Here is an 18,917-nt window from a genome sequence, read left to right on the forward strand (position 1 = left end):
AAACAGACTTTCTAAGATACATGCTTGCATCTCACCCTCTGAGCAGTGGCTGTCACCAAAGATCCATTGGGAGCAGCAGGTCGAAGCAGTGCGTCAGGACATGCAGGTCTGGTGGGATATTTGAAATGTGGCAATGGATGGATTTCCTGAAATGCCACTGTGCATATGCTCATTAGTGGAAAATGTTTATTGCCAACCCATAATTCTCATCAGAGGTGCAGAACTGATAGGTCTTTCAAGTTCAACATATGCAGAGTACACTTTTGACTCTCACCTGCGTCTTCTGACAGTATTTTCTATTTTTCTTGATAATACTTTCATCCACGTTGCTATATATCTGGGGATTTCATAGATCCACATAGAATGGATCTTTTGTCTGGTTTTTCTGCCTTACACATCCTTCCCCAGATTGGCTCCTAAGGACCCCATTTCCATGGCACCCCCTTACGTCAGGTGCCTCCTCACAGACACCTCCTGGTCTTCTCACTGACCTTCCTTCTTCCCTTCTTCCAGCACCTTCTGTCTTCAATCTCTGCTCCACTCTGCTGCACCAAAATACTAAAAGTAAAAAATAACTAAACAATAAAGTAAGTAAATAGACAAAAGTTTGAGGATGCCGATTTATTCATGTCTTCATTTAAGTTCTTCAGGTCTCTCGAACGTAAAAGGCGAAGTTCATTCCTTTCACCTAAGACACAAGTAAGGTGATATTCAAAATATTTATTGAATAGTGCCAACTGGTCATAAGGTCCTTAGTGGTCTTACCCCGCCTCCCCTTCAGCCTGTGCCTGGTTGGTTTTATATAACCACTTTGTGCTTCAACAACATAGATTCCATCCTGCTTTGACCCCTGGAAGGTCCAGAGCTTTAGAACTCATCCTATGGCCCAACTTTAGTAACTATATGGTGTCGTGAAGCATGCATTTCAAAGCACAAATCTTCTTTGTAATATCTTACTATGCAACTTCTGTCCATTTGCCCTTAGTCAAAATAGTAATCTGAAGTTATACATACACATCTATTTCTATTTTGTATGTATCTATATATCTTATGATCTATACATTATCTATCTCTGCTTTAAGATATACTTAGGATATAAACATATGCAGGTAGGGGTGTGTGTGTGTGTGTGTGTGTGTGTGTGTGTGTGAGAGAGAGAGAGAGAGAGAGAGAGAAAGAGATGTTGGAGTGTCCCAAAATCCTGGAAGAAAGGATTTTCTATTTTTTTTTAAGTTTTTATTTATTTATTTGACAGAAATCACAAGTAGGCAGAGAGGCAGGCAGAGAGAGAGGAAGGGAAACAGACTCCCCGCTAAGCAGAGAGCCCCATGGACCCTGAGATCATGACCTAAGCCAAAGGCAGAGGCTTTAACCCACTGAGCCACCCAGGCGCCCCAGAAAGGATTTTTTAAAAAATCTATGTAGCAACCCATTTTGATAAGGTCAGTACTAAACATTACTTGACTTACTCCAATTCCACATTTCTAGGGCATGCCAGTGCTTGCTTTGCTTTTAAAGAATGTGTTTATTTTAAAGATAAGATCACATCATTCCACCAAATAATATTTATGTCACACATATGACAAATATGTAAAAAATGCACTTTATTGGATTTTAAGGGTTTTTTTTTTGTTTTTGTTTGTTTAAGAATGATTATAATGGGGACACCTGGGTGGCTCAGTCGGTTAAGCATCTGCCTTCAGCTCAGGTCATGATCCCAGCCTGGGATCCAGTCCCACATAGGGCTCCCTGGCACAGTGGAGGGCCTGCTTCTCCCTAGGCTTGCCACTCCCCCTGCTGTTCTCATGCACTCTCTCTCAAATAAGTAAAAAAAAATATTTTTTAAGAAGAATGCTCATGATAACTTGTTACACAAGACAATAGGACCAAGTGGATGCACTTGTACTGAGCTCATGTCATCAAACCAAGACTTGTACCTAACCTTTCAACCTGTCCCAAGATTGTAATTTTAAACTAGTAAATCTGGAACTTTCTGGTCAGCCCTAGTGAGGTAATCCATCTGATAGACCCCTTTGCTTCTCTAGAGAAAGGTGAGATCATCTTCTCTTTCTTCATCCCTTTTGAACCTCTACCTTTAAATTCTCCCATTTTTATACAGCTCTTTGGAGCTCCTTTCTCCTTCTGTCTGCTAGATGGGATGCTGCATGATTCAAGAATTATTGAATAAAGTCAGTTTGATCTTTAAATTCACTTGATTGAACTTTGTTTTTGAACAGACTTTTTCCTTCAATAATTAAACAAAGTTGTTTCAAAAATATACTGGGCAGAGATTTTTTTATATCAGACAAATACGTCAAAATTTGTTTGTTATATTTTTCTTATAAGATTCTTAATTACCTCTACCAAAAATTAAACAAGCTTGGTTTAAATACATAGTATGTATTTTTCCTTTTTAAAGAATTTTAATTCCAGTATGGTTAACATACAATGTTACATTAGTTTCGGGTGTATAATACCATGATTCAATAATTCTATATATTACTCAGTGCTTATCATAAGGGTGCTCTTTAATTCCCAACAGCTGTTTCACCCATCCCCTTCACTCTCCATGCCTCTCATAACCATCTGTGTGTTCTCCATGGTTCAGAATCTATTAAGAGTCTATTTTTTGGTTTGTCTTTTTTTTCCCTTTGTTTATTTTGGTTTTTACATTTCACATATGAGTGAAATCGTACAGAATTTGTCTTTTTCTGACTTATTTCACTTAACATTATATTCTCTAGACCAATCCATGTTGTTGCAAATGGAAAAATTTCATTCATTTTTATGGATGAATAATAATTCATTATACACACACACACACACACACACACACACACCACACCTTCTTTATCCATTCATCTATTGATGGATGCTTGGGTTGCTTGATAACTTGGCTATTGTAAATAATACTGTAATAAACATAAGGGTGTATATATCCTTTTGAATTAGTGTTTTTGTATTCTTTGGCTAAAAAAATGATTACTGGATCATATGGTAGAACTGATCAACAACTTCAGTAATGTCACAAGACACAAAATCAATGTACAGAAATATGTTGCATTTCTATACACCAATAATGAAGCAGCAGAAAGAGAAATTTTTAAAAAACAGCACATTTTAAAATAAAATATTAGCTTTTTAAGAGTCAAGTATCAGTCGGTGTTCAATTATGGAAGTAGAGCCTCCATTATGGAAATGTGGGATGGGGCTCAGTTATAAAAGTTGACCTCACCTAACTGTGGGAGAATCTGGGAAAGTGAGGACCAGGAGAGCAGTTAAAGAATCAAATACGTAGTCACCCACCAGTAATCTGAAAAGTTAAAACATACATCCCACCAAATAGGAGTGAGAAGGAAGGCCAGTAAGTAGGGAGGCCTATGGTGAGCCTCCCTCTGTGTTGTTGCCCCTGTGCTGGGCTGCCGGGCCAGGGGCTGGGGTTGGTCAGTGGGGCTGCCGGTCAGGAAGAAGACCTAGATGTGTGGTAGAGGAAGCAAGAATGGGCTGGGACCTCCCACCCCTCTGCAGCTGTCATCCCATCTAACCATAATGACTTTACCAGAGACTAAAAATCTCCTGCTTCACTTCGACCCTCTGAAACTCACACAAATACCACTTTTGGCCAACTCTCATCCAGAACTACTGTGAAGGACCTTCCCTCCCCTTCCATTCAAATTCTCCCTCTTTTTTTCCTGAGATACCTATTATATCAGTCATTTCCCCTAGCACCTGAGTTTACTTAAAATGAATATATCCCTCCAGCCTTCCTAACAGATCTTCTCTCAAAACCACTTCACTGCTCTTCTTTCATATTTGTGATGACCCGTCTATCTCTATCCAGCATTTTCCGTAGAACTACCTTGCCCCGTGCTTATCTTTTCTGATATTATATACTATGGAGATGGTGCCACACTATTTATGTAACAGTGGGTCTTCTTTCTATGCATCTGTCTAAAACATTTCTATTGCTGAAGCTGACCAATTGCCTGTAATCTGGAGGCTGAGACTTGATGGAGAAAGCTACGAAATCAGTTTGATGCCTTACTCAGGATCTCAGCCCCTTCAGTCTCCTGGATTTTTCCTTTGTTAACCCACTCCTACAGACTAACAGAGACTAAGAACTTTCTTATAATGGCACAGCAAACGGCCCAAGTTTCGTATTTGAATCTGTTCCCCCTTCCCCACAAATCCCGTGAGGGCAAAACAGGCAGATCTAGGTGGAACCTGTATATACAGTAAATTTGTATCACAGTTGAGATTAAGAAACCTTATCCTTTATAATAGGATGCAAGCAAATAGGTCCAACATTTGCCTTGGAGGGAGGTGTTATCTTTATTATACTAATTTGCAAACAAACCAGCCCTCTGTTTCAGAGAAAAAGACTACCTCTATCCTCTAAGGCTGTTTGCTATACAAATATCACTGAAAAGATAATCTTGAACAAGAGCTGTAGTTATCACTTTAAAAAAAATAAAAAGAGGTATACGTAAGCCAATAGTACAAATAAAATGGAATCCTGAACAAAACAAAAGAAAGAAAAAGGAACAAAGAAAAGACAGTATAAATACAAAGCAAATATCAATATGGTAGACCTAAATCCAACCGTGTCTGTGGTTCCATGGTCTCAGTGGAATTATAAATATGCCAGTTAAAAAGGGTATTAAAAAAACACAGCTATAAGGAAGCCACATTGATCAGAAGATGCCTAGTAAAATAAGTGAGAGAGCTGTATCCTGCGAAACTAAGCATAAGAAATTTGGAGTGGCTAAACAAAAGTCAGACAAAGTGATGTAAGAACATTTTATAACCATAAAGGGTTTAATTTGTCAAGAAGATGCAACGGTCCTAAATGTGTACACATTGAATATCAGAGCTTCAAAATACGTGAAGCACAAACTGATAAAACAAAAACAAAACAAAAAAGAAAACCAACCAAAAAATAAAACCCCACACAACAAACTAAAGATCCTGGATGTAAAAATCCTAAGAACTCTAGCAAAAGCCAGGAGAAATAATTAATAAAGAAAGAAAGAAAGAAAAAGAAAGAAAGAAAGAGAAAGAAAGAAAGAAAGAAAGAAAGAAAGAAAGAAAGAAAGAAAGTAAGTTAGTTAAGCAAGTTCCCAGGATATAAGGTTACTACAAAACTCTATTGCATTCTAACACTAGCAGTCACGGTAAAGCTATAGTGATGTAGACAATGTCATACTTTTGTATGGATAGAAATATAGATTAATGGAACAGACTGGAACTCTCCTATGTGGCAAGCTGATTTTTGACAAAGATTCTAAGGTACTTTGATGGGGGAGTTCTTTTTAAAAATAGGGGCAGAACAACTAGGTCTCCAGTTGGGAAAAAAGATGAACCTCCATAATTATCTCCTACTTCATGCAAAAATCAACATGGAATCATCATAGACATTATAAAAAGGCCAAATCTTTAAGACTCAGGTGAAAAAGCATGGAAGTCATCTTCAGAGTCCACTGTTTCTTAGAAGGAACACCAGGATTCCAAAATAAAAGGGGAAAAATGATAAGCTGGACTTTGTAAATTAAGATTTTCTGTTCCTCAAATACAGTGTTGACAAAATAAAGGTTTCTGCCACATACAGGAGGATTAGGCAGGCTACGGAGTCCCAAGGTCTGCACTCAGCAAGTTGAGACCCAGGGGAGGTGATTCACGTCAATCTGAAGGCCTGAGAAGGGTTCTAGTCTGAAAGCCAGGGGCTCAAGGTCCCAGAAGAGCTGATGCTTCAGTTCAGTCTGAAGGCAGGAAAAGACAGTGTCCGGATCAGCAGGCAGGCAGGACGGGTGTGGCCTTGTCACTGGCATCATTTGAGGGAGGTTCAGCTTGTTTTCCCCTATCCAGCCCTTCAGTTGACTGGGTGAGACCCATCCACAGCAGGGAGGGCCATCTGCTTTACTTAGTCTACCAATCCTTGTGTTAATCTCATCCAAAAACATCCTCACAGACACACCAGAATAACAGGTGATCAGATTCCCAGGCACTCTGTGGCCCAGTCAAGTTGACTCATAAACTAAACCAAGTGTCGTTGTTGAAGGGAATGCAGAACCACATTGGAAAAACGTTGGACAATTCCTTGTCAAGTTTAAGTATACTTACCTTACAACCTAGCAATGACACTCCTGTGCCTTTACCCGAGACAAATGGAGATAGAGGACCACGCGAAAATTTGTATGTAAGCGATCTTGATCCACATTATTCAAATCTTTATTATTTCAAATGATTTATATGGTCAAAATATATGACCAAACCCCATAAATGCTTGCATTGTAAGTGATGTTTATTTATAATAATAGAAAACTGAAAGCAATCCAAATGTCTATCAGTAAGCAAATGTCTAAAACATATTATATTTATATAACGGAATACTTCTCTGCAGTAAACAGGAATGAACTGCTGAGGTACACAACCACACAAACATCAGAAATCTTACAGAATGAAAAAAAGCCAGTTACAAAAGGTACACACTATAGAATTCCCATTTAAATGAATCTCTAGAAAGATAAATATACAGTGACAGGAAACAGTAACAGTTGCCTTTGCCTGGGGCTGAAGTGAGAAAATCATTTGGAAAAGACTGAGAAAACATGATTGGAATAATGTAAAGAGCTTACATCTTGATTGTTATAGTGGTTCCCAGGTGTATAAATCTGTCAAAACTCACCCAAATTTACCCTGGGTGAAATTCGGTACATTTTATTGTATGTAAATTATATCTCAGTAGAGTTGATTTAGAAAAAATAGAATGCACAAAAATATCAGGATTTAAGACTGATAAAATAGTAAATTGTTCTGAATGAAAACAAGACCCAGAGGCCTAAAATGATTGGTAGCAACGAAGAAAAAGGACTGTGATTTATTGAGTACCTACGAGGTATAAGGCATACCGCTAAGCCCTAGAATGTGTTTTTTTTTTTTTTATGTTTTTAAATTAACCCAGAGTGTATTACTATTAATCCACTTTTCAGGTGAAGAAACTAATACTTAGGGAGATGACATTTCTAGACAACATGCATGTTCTCACACCCAGTTAAGTGGTAACGTCAGGCCCCAGCTCCAGCCCTGTGGGACTCTAAACTACTGTTATATGCTTCTACAACCTTCATTACATTTCCTAAGGAACAGAAATAGAACCATCAAGAAAAAGAAAATCTGGGGCACCTGGGTGGCTCAGTGGGTTAAAGCCTCTGCCTTCAGCTCAGGTCATGGTCTCAGGGTCCTGAGATCAAGCCCCAAATCAGGCTCTCTGCTCAGCAGGGAGCCTGCTTCCCACCCCCTCCATCTCCCTGCCTGCCTCTCTGCCTACTTGTGATCTCTGTCTGTCAAATAAATAAATAAAATCCTAAAAAAAAAAAAATCTTAGAAGGATAGTATATTTAGAAACAACAGTGTACAATTGAGAAACTAAGATTACATTCCACATATTTTTGGTATTGCTTAAGGATTGCTAAGAGTTTGGAATCCTTTGCTAAACATTTGCTCCCTGTCTCAGCTGACACAAACAGATGAGACACACACAACACAAGAAGTGGTGTAGTACAAACTCCAGACCTCGGAGTTCCAAAAGGAAAGTGATTTACCACAGAGCCCACGAAAGTTGCCCGTGGTTGAGCAGCCTGCAGGTCACCCGCAAGCCTCGATGCCACAGTCAGTCCTCGAGTTCCAGGGCAACGGTCTAACCACAGTGAGCCTGAAGGTCAAGTTGGCCTGCTGCAGGAGCTGAACAGCAGTTGATTCAGTGGTGGCTGTGTGGGGTCATGAACTGAACTAAACCCAAAGCCCTGAATTCCTTTGTTAACCCTGAAGCCTCCTCAACTTCCTGAAATTCCTTCAGATCAGTGAATTATCTAGAACCAAGTTTGACCTTCAGAGTTGTTTGGAACAGACCTGAATCTAAAATTAAGCATAACCTTGCTATTTTTTCCTCTATGTCTAACAGAATGGGTCTCACAGTGTTTTATTGCTATTCAGAAGACTAAAAGTATATATACCTCTTGCTCTTCCATTCCATTAGTGTACTCTAAATAATTCCAAAATTAATTATCTCACTGATAACATAACATTAGAATATTGTGTGTCATAAACGTAGGTATCAGTCATTTGGCTTTAACAAAAAGCATTTAGACCTCTTTTACTGTACAACTCCTTGTTTATTAATAATAGTAAAACATGAGGTTTTCTGGATTTTTTAAAATTTTTCTGTGAGGAAAAATCATTGCCCCTTCAGAAAAATTCTGGTTAAGATTCCAGTGGAAAAAAACACTCATTTTAAAACAGACTCATATTCAGATCTAATATTGGCTATGAAGAAAATTCTTCCCTCAGATCTTTGAACACTGAAGTGCCCCGTGGCTCAGACCATAGTCCCTTCTGTTTACACTCACTCCGGATGAGATCATCTCCTCTCCTGCCTTCCAGGGCTGTCCGTAGGTGGACACCTCCCACATCCGTCATTCTCTTGTGTAGCCCCACTGAATTGTATATCCAACTGTTCATTTAACCTCTCCACCAGTTTCTGCAAATAAACATGATCTCACCAACCCCACCCAAACGTACTCATCTGTACTCTTCACCCCTCTGACTTGACTGCAACTCTGTCTTCCCTGTTACTCAGCACCCAACTCTCAGAGCTGTCTTTAATGCTTTGCTTTCTTTCAAACCCCATCCAGTGCATCAGCAAAAAGCCCTTTTATCTTTACCTTCAAAATATATCCAGAGCCCAGCCGTTCCCATCACCTTCACTGCTACCTCCTAATTCAAGGGACCATATTCCCTTGCCGGAATTCTTCAGAAGCCTTTGGTAGGGATTTCTTGCCTTTAGCCAATGCCCCACTACAATATACTCTGCACAGAGCAACCCTCTCTCCACTTAAAGCAAAAGTAAGATCCTGTCACTCTTCTGCTGAAACCATTTGAAGGCTCACCCAGTTCAGTCACTGCAAAAGCCCAAGTGATGCTAGTGGTAAAGAAGCCTTATCTGCTTGCCCTTCTTTGTCTCTCTTACACCTTCTGTGTCTGCCCCTGCACCACTCTGCTTCCTCCTTCGCTTTTCCTCAGATACCCCATCTGAGTTCCCACCTTTGGACTTTCTCTAGCCATTTCTCTTGGCTAGAAAATTCTCCATATACCCGAATACCTAAAACCTTCACTTGCTCCAAGTCTGTCCCCAAAGGTGACCTACTCAATAAGGCCTAAACTGATCATTTATTAAAATTGTAAATCACAGTCCTGGCACACCTCATTTCCATTATCCTGCTCCATTTTTTTTTCCTTTACCACACATCTTCTAAAACACTATGTCATGTTTTGTATTTGTTGCTTATTAGTGGTTTCCTACCCTGGAAGGTAAGCTTTACGCGAGCAGGTGTTTTTGTATCTTTCCGTCTCTGCTGTATCCAGTGAACTGAAGACAGTGCTTTCCATAAGATACATGGCTTATTGAATAAGTGAACAAATAAGGTATGAGATACAGAATTTCCACTCACTCATTTGACAGATATACTGAGTGCCAGCTCTGTGCCAGTCCCTGCAGTGGTCAGTAACATACAGCAGAAAGCAAAAGATCCATGTTCCCATGGAGCTCACTCACAGCCTATCGAGAAGGCAGTCACTTTAGAAATATTCATACAAACAAGTGCCTACGTGAAAATTAAGAAAAGTGCTATAAGGGAAAATGACAATGTACCAGAAAATAGTATAACAGAGAACTAGCTTAAGTTGGACATTCGGGGAAGACTTCATTAAAGAAGGAACGTACCCAATGAAAATAGTAAGGCTAAATCCCTACAAAGGAAGTCCTAATAGCAATTGAGATGTTAAAGAATGTTCATATATATATATATGGATGGAACTATCCAAAATTGAGAAAGACTGAAAAATGGTCAGGACAGTTGGAACATAATTAATGGATCGGAGAGCAGCACTAGATGCGACTGAAGAGGCCAGCACGGACTAGATCACACCAGGCTTTGCTGGCTGCGAGAGCATCTTGATTTTATCCAAGGTGCAAAGAGAAGACTTTGAAGAGAAGTAAGCAGAGTAACAATATAGTGATATTTGGTGCTTTGCACAATTATGTTACCTGTTGTGTGTTTTGGAATGATTTAGAAAAGAACAGAGTTAGGGGCACCTGGGTCAGTCAGTTGGTTAAGTGTCCACCTATGGCTCAGGTCATGATCCAAGAGCCCTGGGATCCAGCCCCACATCGAGTTCCCTGCTCAGAGGGGAGTTGGCTGGCTACTCCCTCTCCCTCTGCCCCTGCTTGTGCTCTCTCTCTCTCTAGTGCTCTCAAATAAACAAATAAAATATTAAACAAAACAATAGAAAACAGCAGATTAGAAGGAGGAAGTCCAGCCAGAATGCATTGATACTAGTTCTAGTGAAAGATGACTGTGTGACATGTAAATGTGACCAAAGTGGTGACAATGGAGAAGAAAATAATGAGATGGATATAAAGTACATTTTAAATTAAAATGGTCATGGGTTAAATGTAGAAACAGATATGGCTGCCTGGTTTCTATCATAAGTACATGGATGGATACGGGCAGATACAAATATCACAGTGAGAAACAGATAATACTCCAACGTCACTGACTATCTTTGTATGGAGAATGGGATTAGGAAGGAGATGACAGAAAAAAATTAAGTCCATTGTTTGAATTTAATTAGGTTCACTTTTGTGACCATCCCGTATTTTATACATTTTTCTTTTTCTTTTTTTTTTTAATATTTTATTTATTTATTTGACAGAGAGAGATCACAAGTAGGCAGACAGGCAGACAGAGACAGAAGAGGAAGCAGGCTCGCCGCTGAGCAGTGAGCCCGATGTGGGGCTCGATCCCAGGACCTTGGGATCATGACCTGAGCCGAAGGCAGAGGCTTAACCCACTGAGCCACCCAGGTGCCCCAATTTTTCCCCAAATTATCCCAGAAATCTCTGAAAGAGTGCCTGAGTCCCACGATTTTGCATGGAATGAACAGTGGGCTAGATACTTCACACAGAGAAAATCGATCAGATGGTGTGTGATATGCATAATTCTGAATCATCTCTTTGGTCCTTACACCAGTGAATATATAGAGTCAGTCTTCCTCAGTTCTCATCTTCAAGGTCCTGCCTCAGAAAATTCTCAGTCTGCTTCTCTCTCCTTTATTTTGACAGTTAGTTGTGATTTTCCTTGAGTCTGGGTAGACCAGGTGGGATCAGGGGAGGAACAGGGATTTGGCCTACAGCAAAGCTTGGGAAGGAATGTAAATACCCTGAGCCCTGAGAAAACAAAACCCATAGCAGAATGTCAACATAGATGAATATCATTATGGCAAGCCTGGGCACAGGACAAGAGTACGTATTCTAGAGTCCAGACTTGGCAGGGGCCACAATCAGAAACAGTCAAAATGTGCAGCTGCGAAAGGTGTCCACACCGCAGAAAAGCCCCAGGCAGAAGTGATGCTTAAGAGTTCAGATAAAGGTGCCACCTCAGAGCTTTGGAAAAACACCTTAGAGAAGAGCATGAAGTTTGGGAAACTTGGATTGTAGAGAGATGTGTATGATGAAACCATCAAAATACCACCACAGAACAATTGCATCCCTAGTGATTGGTGCCCTTCTTGGACTGCTGGGTGAAACCAACAGATGTGCACCAGACAAAGCTGATCCAGACCCAAGGTGGTGAAGGGTGCAGACTGGTGCTTATGGTATCAAATGATTCCTTTGGTGAGCCTTCTCTTGCATCCGTTCCTGGGTTGAGCACTTTCCCCTTGCTGTGCTCCATTGTGAAGCTTGACAACCCATAGACTGGCAGTCTTATCATTGTCACCTAGAGTTTTAAGACTCAACCAGATGAACAGGGGATATTTACCTTGCTCTTTTCTTACTTATAATCATAAAAGAATGACGACTGTATTCAAGGCCTTAAAGAGTCATTAGCTAGAAACTGATATAAATGTGAAAATCCTCCTATAGAGAAAAAAATAGAAAGACTGTAGATTTCCATTTCAAATTCTGTCTATTTCTCATTGACTTTGCATGCCATCAAATCACTATGTCTAAGGCTGAGTGGAACCATTTAGGAAAGTATCATGTCTCATCGAGGCTGGGATGTATTTACAACACTGCATTATCACTATGCTAAATAAGATAAGATCTTTTTTTTTTTCATAGCTCAAGCTAGAAGTAGTCAAATTCTTCTACAAATTCCAAAGAACATTGCGTAATACCAGATACCATGAGCATACTTCAAAGCCAAGAGTGAATGATGTCTGGAATTTAGGTCCCTGCCAGTTTTACACATCTTGAAACAATACAGTTCTTAGCAACATAGAGATTAGCTGTCACAGTCTTTAAATGGCCATTTGGTACTAAAAGACCATGGTTTTCCCACACTTTCATTCCATCTCCAGTGTCTTGCTCTTGTGTGTGGTGGGCATATTGTCAACACATTTTCCTGTTTGCCAGACATTTTTTCTAAGGTAGTAACATGTGTTTTAATATAATAGTATTTATGGTTTTGTTTAACCACTTACAGGTGTTTTGTGCTAGGGGTACAAAATAATATTAAAATTAAGCAAAAGCAGGGGCACCTGGGTGGCTCAGTTGGTTAAGCATCTGACTCTTGACCTCAGTTCAGGTCTTGATCTCAGGGTCACGAATTCAAGCCCAATGTTGGGCTCCACACTGGGCGTGGAGCCTACTTTAAAAAAAATAAGCAAAAACAAATTTAAGGCAAAGGAAAATAAATTAAAAGATTAAGATAAAGCTAGGAATGAGGGAAGTAAAAATGTAATACTCTGGAGTCCAATACTCTTGGCTTTAGCTTTTCTGGAAGCCAATGAGAATATGAGAGCATAATCAGTTCCATTATTTCTAAATATCTCCTTAGCGTTTATAAGATAAATAAATATTTATGATATCTATTAAGTGTTTATAAGATAAAAACAGTAGTAACTGGGTCAGGCCTACCCGAGTATTCCCACTGTGTCAGGAGGGATAACTTTCCCTTAGGTCCTCATAGATAGGGTCCTGCATAATATAGTAAAGAATATTCTTAACAATATCCCTTCAAGGATCACATTCACAAGAAGCGTATGAGCTAGACTCTTTCCCCCGTGGTCCATTCCAATCTCTTTTCCTTCCGCAAGTAAGGCCATCTTTTAAAACTAAAATTTGCTGATGTTGCCCTGGTGCTTAAATTCCTTAAATGGTTTTCCATTGCTCTTGGAATAAAGATCAAAGTCCATAAGGTCACAATCAAGGTTCTTCATATTCTGGCCCTGATAGCTCTCAAAACTGCACCTCGGTTGAGTCAATTATAGCCCTGTTCCTTCTTTATGGGTCCTCTGAGACACAGGTGTCTCTGTTCCAAGACAGTTGTCTCGATTCCTAACTCTACATAATTCATTCCTGTGACTTTTTTTTCTTTCAAGATTTTATTTATATTCAAGTTAGTTAACACAGAGTGTCATGTTAGTTTCAGGGGTAGGATTTAGTGAGTCGTCATTTGTATATAACACCCAGTGCTCAGTAATCAAATGCCCTCCTTAATGCCCATCACCCAGTTACCCCATTCCCACCCACTTGTGTCCCGTCCAGCAGCCGTCAGTTTGTTTCCTACAGTGAAAAGTCTCTTCTGGTTTCGCTCCCTCTCTGTCATTTCTTAATTAATGTCTGTCTCTACACCGTAAACTCCAGGAGACTGTGTTCCTTGTTTGGTTTTGTTAATAATTATTTTCCCTGGGCCAGCCATATTTCTGGCTCAATAAGAATTTGAATGAATCATTGGGATGGATGAATGGATGGATGGATAAACAAATGCAAGGAGTAACTTTTTTATCCTTCAGAACCAAATAATATCAAATCAAAGTATAGTTTGAGGAGCATGGTTGGGTCTAATCAAGGCCATTCAAGCACATGACTTTGATATTGTAACTTAAGGATAGATTTTCTTTTTTTTTTTTTTTTTACTAGAAAGGTGATTTATTGTTATAGATATTGACATGACATAAGTGATTTATTATAAGGATTAGAACTGAAAGCAATTTTAGAAACTGATAGAAAAATCTATGTAGAGCTGCAAATAGTCTGAGACCAATGTCTCCATAGATCAGAGTAGCTGACAGTCAGGAAGAAAAGTTAGACATTAGTGGGCAAGAGCTAGCACAAACTAGTCCATATAATTGAAATTAAAATAACATAAGCTGTCTGACTCTGGTTGGCAGCTGAGATAGAGTCAATCATTTGCTTATTGATTTTTTAAGGATAGATTTTAAAACCAATAGAAAAGGATGAAACCCACATCTATCAGTCAATCCTCTGAAAGTATTTTGGTCATAACCAAAATTTTAATAGATGTTGAACAACTATAAATTTAGAACATAATTTCTAACATGTTTTAAATGTATTAACATAAAATATTACAATGTTTTAACATGTGTTAAGTATTAAATGTGAGGTTCTGACAATCTCCTAACTTGGGTGATTATCTATGACTCTCAATTGAGTCATTGAAAAATATCACTATGTCAAGACACTTTGATTTAAATGTCCCATCTGTAATATGGGGCTGGGGGCAAGATTTCCTAAACAGGATTCGATGAGGTTATGTTTCCAAAGCGGGGCTCATTATTTCAGAGGACATGTGAAGGGAAATAATAAGTAGTGATTATCTAAATGACAGAAGTCTCCTTCCAGCTGTATTGGCACAAATCCTTTCAGAAGTAGGATTTTATCAAGTGAATAATCTCAATTTATGTTAACAGAAGTATGTATTATAGTGACCTAAGGGCAAATTTAACCTGAAAAAATTTATTGTTCCATGTTTGGTTTCAACCTCAAAGTGCCTTTTCCTGGAAATCTTATCAACTGTTCTCAACGGTTTATGAATTATTATTCTTATAAGAGGAAAAAAAAGTCGACATCTGTAACACTTGCCACTTTTGGTGGCTTGAGAAAAGTACACAAACAGTTGAATTCATTTCCAGTTAACTTAAAAAGTCAAGGGACGGTTCAAAAAAAAAAAAAAGGAAGAAGGTACTTCATACATTGCACACAGTAGGGATTCAGTGAAAGAATTCTGGGTTTAGTGTAACTGATTTGTGTGGTTTGCGTATGTTAGACTGTAAAGATGTCTCAGAGGTTGAAGCTTAATAGATGTACTATACTTTCCACAGCCTAGATTGCTTCTTGAGGTAGGACTACATAAACATGTAACAAAGCATGACACTGGAGGGAGAGATTGATTTAGAAACTGTAGCTTTGTCCTGGGTTATCAAGGTTTCTGCATGATCTTGCAAAACAAGGGGTGGGGGGGAATTACCTTATATAACCGTAAACTTTCTGACTCATGGTGAAGTACAGAGAAGACATAAAAATAAAAGAAGAAAATAGGAAAGAATCAGAAAATGACTGGGAAGAAGTAACTTTTGCCAAGAACTACAAAAGGAGAAGCACACACTTCCAGGGTTCTTTCTGCTGGTTTGTTTACAAACAGCAGAACCATTTTAAGAAACATTTATTTGTGTCTGTTGTCTTCCTGCGTACTCTCTGTACTTTCTGCATCCTGTCTCTGTCAACACCCCTGAGAACTGGGATCCTGCTCCCCTGGACTAATGGTTGGTGAGTAGGGAAGGAAGTTCAGAGGTGACTAGAGTCCTCCTGCTCTACGACTCTGCCATCCCTCTGTCAGAAATTGCATGGTTCGGGATTTTTCCCTACCTGCAAGCTAGCAAGCTAGCATGTGACTGTTTCACGGGTTCCAGCGGAAGACACAAGACTTCTGGGTCAGTGACCGAAGGCTTAATGACTCACAGCAGAAGCATCCAGAGCTTCATGTTGGTTTGTATGGGTTCTCATGCCAACCCTGTTCCACAAGGACCTTGCAAAGACCACATCATGAAGCCTGCATACGTAAGGGCTGTGTTCCCAAAGAGGAAAACTGATTTTATAGTAAGAGCAGGCAGGCTGGCTCTGTGTCTAGGAGGAAACATCTCCTCATCCCTCAACCTCACTACAAATACAATCCTGAGGGATGGCCCCGGTAGAGAGCAGTCGGGACTCTGCGTTTCTTGCAAGTCCATGGAATACATTCAGGGACACTCAGCCAACGGCAGGTTGCTTCTCCCAACACTACGGCCGAGACCCAGTCCTGCAACTCCTACGGCTCAGCTACTCTTCGGGTCACACCTCAGGCCCTAAATCATACTGGCTGCTTGTAAAGCCCAGTTTTACCAGTCATTAACTTCAAATAAGTTATTTAGCCACTTTCTGCCTCAGCTTCTCCATCAATGATTAGGACAACCGTAAAGCCACTTGATAGGATTAAATGAGTGAACATGCATATTGCACTTAGAACAGTCCCTGATACATGCTGAGGTCTATTTCCATTTCAGTATGTGTTTTGCTTCTAACTTTCCAGTTACCCTTTGGATAGTTTCATAGATTCTCATTCAAATTCCTCAAATAGGATTTCAGGGGAAAACCGTAAGCAATGACTTAACTTCTCTCCCATGTGTCTAGGATGCTAGCTATCTACCTTCCTTGGAAGAATTAAGAAAATGGTGACATGAATTAGTTTCAATGTTCTATACTTCAGATTAGAATCCCAGTCTTAAAAGTTAATTATTGGGGCACCTGGGGGGCTCAGTCCCTTGAGCAATCAACTCTTGGTTTCTGCTTGGGTCATGATCTCAGGGTCCTGGGATGGAGCCCTGTGTCAGGCGCAGCATCTGCTCAAGGTTCTCTCTCTCCTTCTCCCTCTGCCCCTCCTTCTGCTCATGCTCTTTCTCTCACTCTAAAAAATAAATGAAACAAATCTTTTAAGAAAAAAAGTGAATTGTCTTTGCCCCTTAATGGACAGACCTCACTCTAGGCTATGACATCTATCACTGTCCAGCCCCCAGGGCCCACGCCTTCTCTAGTCAGTGGCCTGTCCCTTGATCAGGGAAGAGCCTGGTGCTGTTTGCCTCTGCGGCCTGTCCCATTCATCACTGTGTGGCTAGGCCTACCACCAAGTCTGACACTGGTCGATATAGCAAAATGACTTATTTAATCAGTCGATGAAGGGTGTGGCAAGGACGATCACTGACAGCTTATCCCCCCTTCCCCAGCCCTATATTTTGACTCATAGTATGAATGACTTTAAAGGACAGCTCTTTTATCTCTTTTACTTAGTGCTCTAAAAGGTAAACCAGAAGACTTGGTATATTATCTGGAGAGAAATACAGTCCCCAAGATCATTTATTTTAGAGTACCCTTAGCTAACCTTTGCAACATGGCTGACTGAAGATATTTTATACATGTCTGTGAGATTATGGAAAATATGTTCCAGGCACATTGCTTTCTGATGATGAAGATTAGAAAACCTAGGAAAATAGAGCGTTGACAGATCCTAGATGGTTTCCTTCCAATATCATATATCTCCCATAGACTTTCAGGAAACCCTGGATCCCATTCAGCTCAGATTTGGATGTCCTGACATGAGACCCATACGCTTTAAATATCAGGCTGTCAGAAGGCAGAATTCCATTCCATTGTACAGGTTTTGGCACTTGACGAATTATTGGTCCTTGGAGCTATCCCACTTCCAGCTGAGGCTGGCCGCAGGCTGTCTGAAGATAACTTAAAATATTTCTTCAAAAAAAATATTTTTAAGGTATTGAACACTGATAAATTCCAGTTGAGACCCCAGAACTCTGACTACATTAATTTCATCTTGAAAAATTTTAGGACATTTTATTCTATGTCAGCAATAATTATTGCAGAAAATATAGTTAAATTCCTAAGCAAATCATTACCAAAAAAATTCTTAGAGAGCATTTCTGAGCTCAGTGCTGAGCTAGTGGGTATATGGGAAGTTCAAATATATTTGACCTGCCTTCAAGGAGCTTAACTGAGAAGTCTTCCCCCCTCCCCACCCCATATCCGCCCACATCTCTTCCCTACAACCATTTGGCTAGAAATTCTACCCTTTCCTAAAGAAGGTTTACTTTGATTATAGATCAAATTTAAAAAGAAGGGAAACTCACTCAGCAAACTAACCAATCACATGTTTCAAAATAACCAAGTAAGTTACTCCTTAAAATTATTTTGGAATTTTATTGGATTCCTACCTAATTTAATTGCAAACCAAACTATGTTTCTTCATTACATTTCTGAAATTAGTTGTGGTAATTATATGGTCTTTTCTGCAGGTTAGTTTTATTTCTCCAAGTCCCTATGTAGTCCAAAACTGTTTTGGCTTTCTTTTAGTCTTTTAAATTCTTATATATTGCAAACCCAAGCTGCACTGCTATAAAACTGAACTTTGCTTTCTCCTGCCTAAAAATGCCTTCTGACCAAAAAACATTGTTCTATAGCAGTATGCTTATATATAATTTCCCCAACTACTAAGTCCATTAAATATAAATTTACTTTGTTTTTCATTTTCATGACCCAAGGAAATGAAATGCATTCCCCAAAGCTCTCATGATCTTGCATTAAAGGAAAGGAAACTGAACTAATTAACTTGTTCACACAGGACTTCTTCAAACAAATAAACTATGTGAGCTTCTAAATGTAGAAATCCCGCTGTAGAGTCCACTATGGATGCGGTAAATTGAAAGATCTGTCCGAGACCCAGTTGCCACTGTTCCTGCTGCCGTTACCATGGCCATTGGCCAGGGAGGAGTCAGGAGGAAAATCAATAGTTTTACAGTATTTGTTGCTAGTTTCCCAGAAGCTCTTTTTTTTTTTTCTTGTTTAACAGATTTTATTTAAAAAAAAAATTTTTTAGTATAGTTGCCACACAATGTTAAATTAGTTTCAGGTATACAGCATAGTGATTTGATAGCTTTATATGTTATGCTCACCATAAGCGTGGCTCCCAGCTGTCACCGTACAACGCTGTTACGATGTCATTGACTGTATC

Source organism: Lutra lutra, chromosome 2 (assembly GCF_902655055.1).
Source record: "Lutra lutra chromosome 2, mLutLut1.2, whole genome shotgun sequence".
NCBI lineage: Eukaryota > Metazoa > Chordata > Mammalia > Carnivora > Mustelidae > Lutra > Lutra lutra.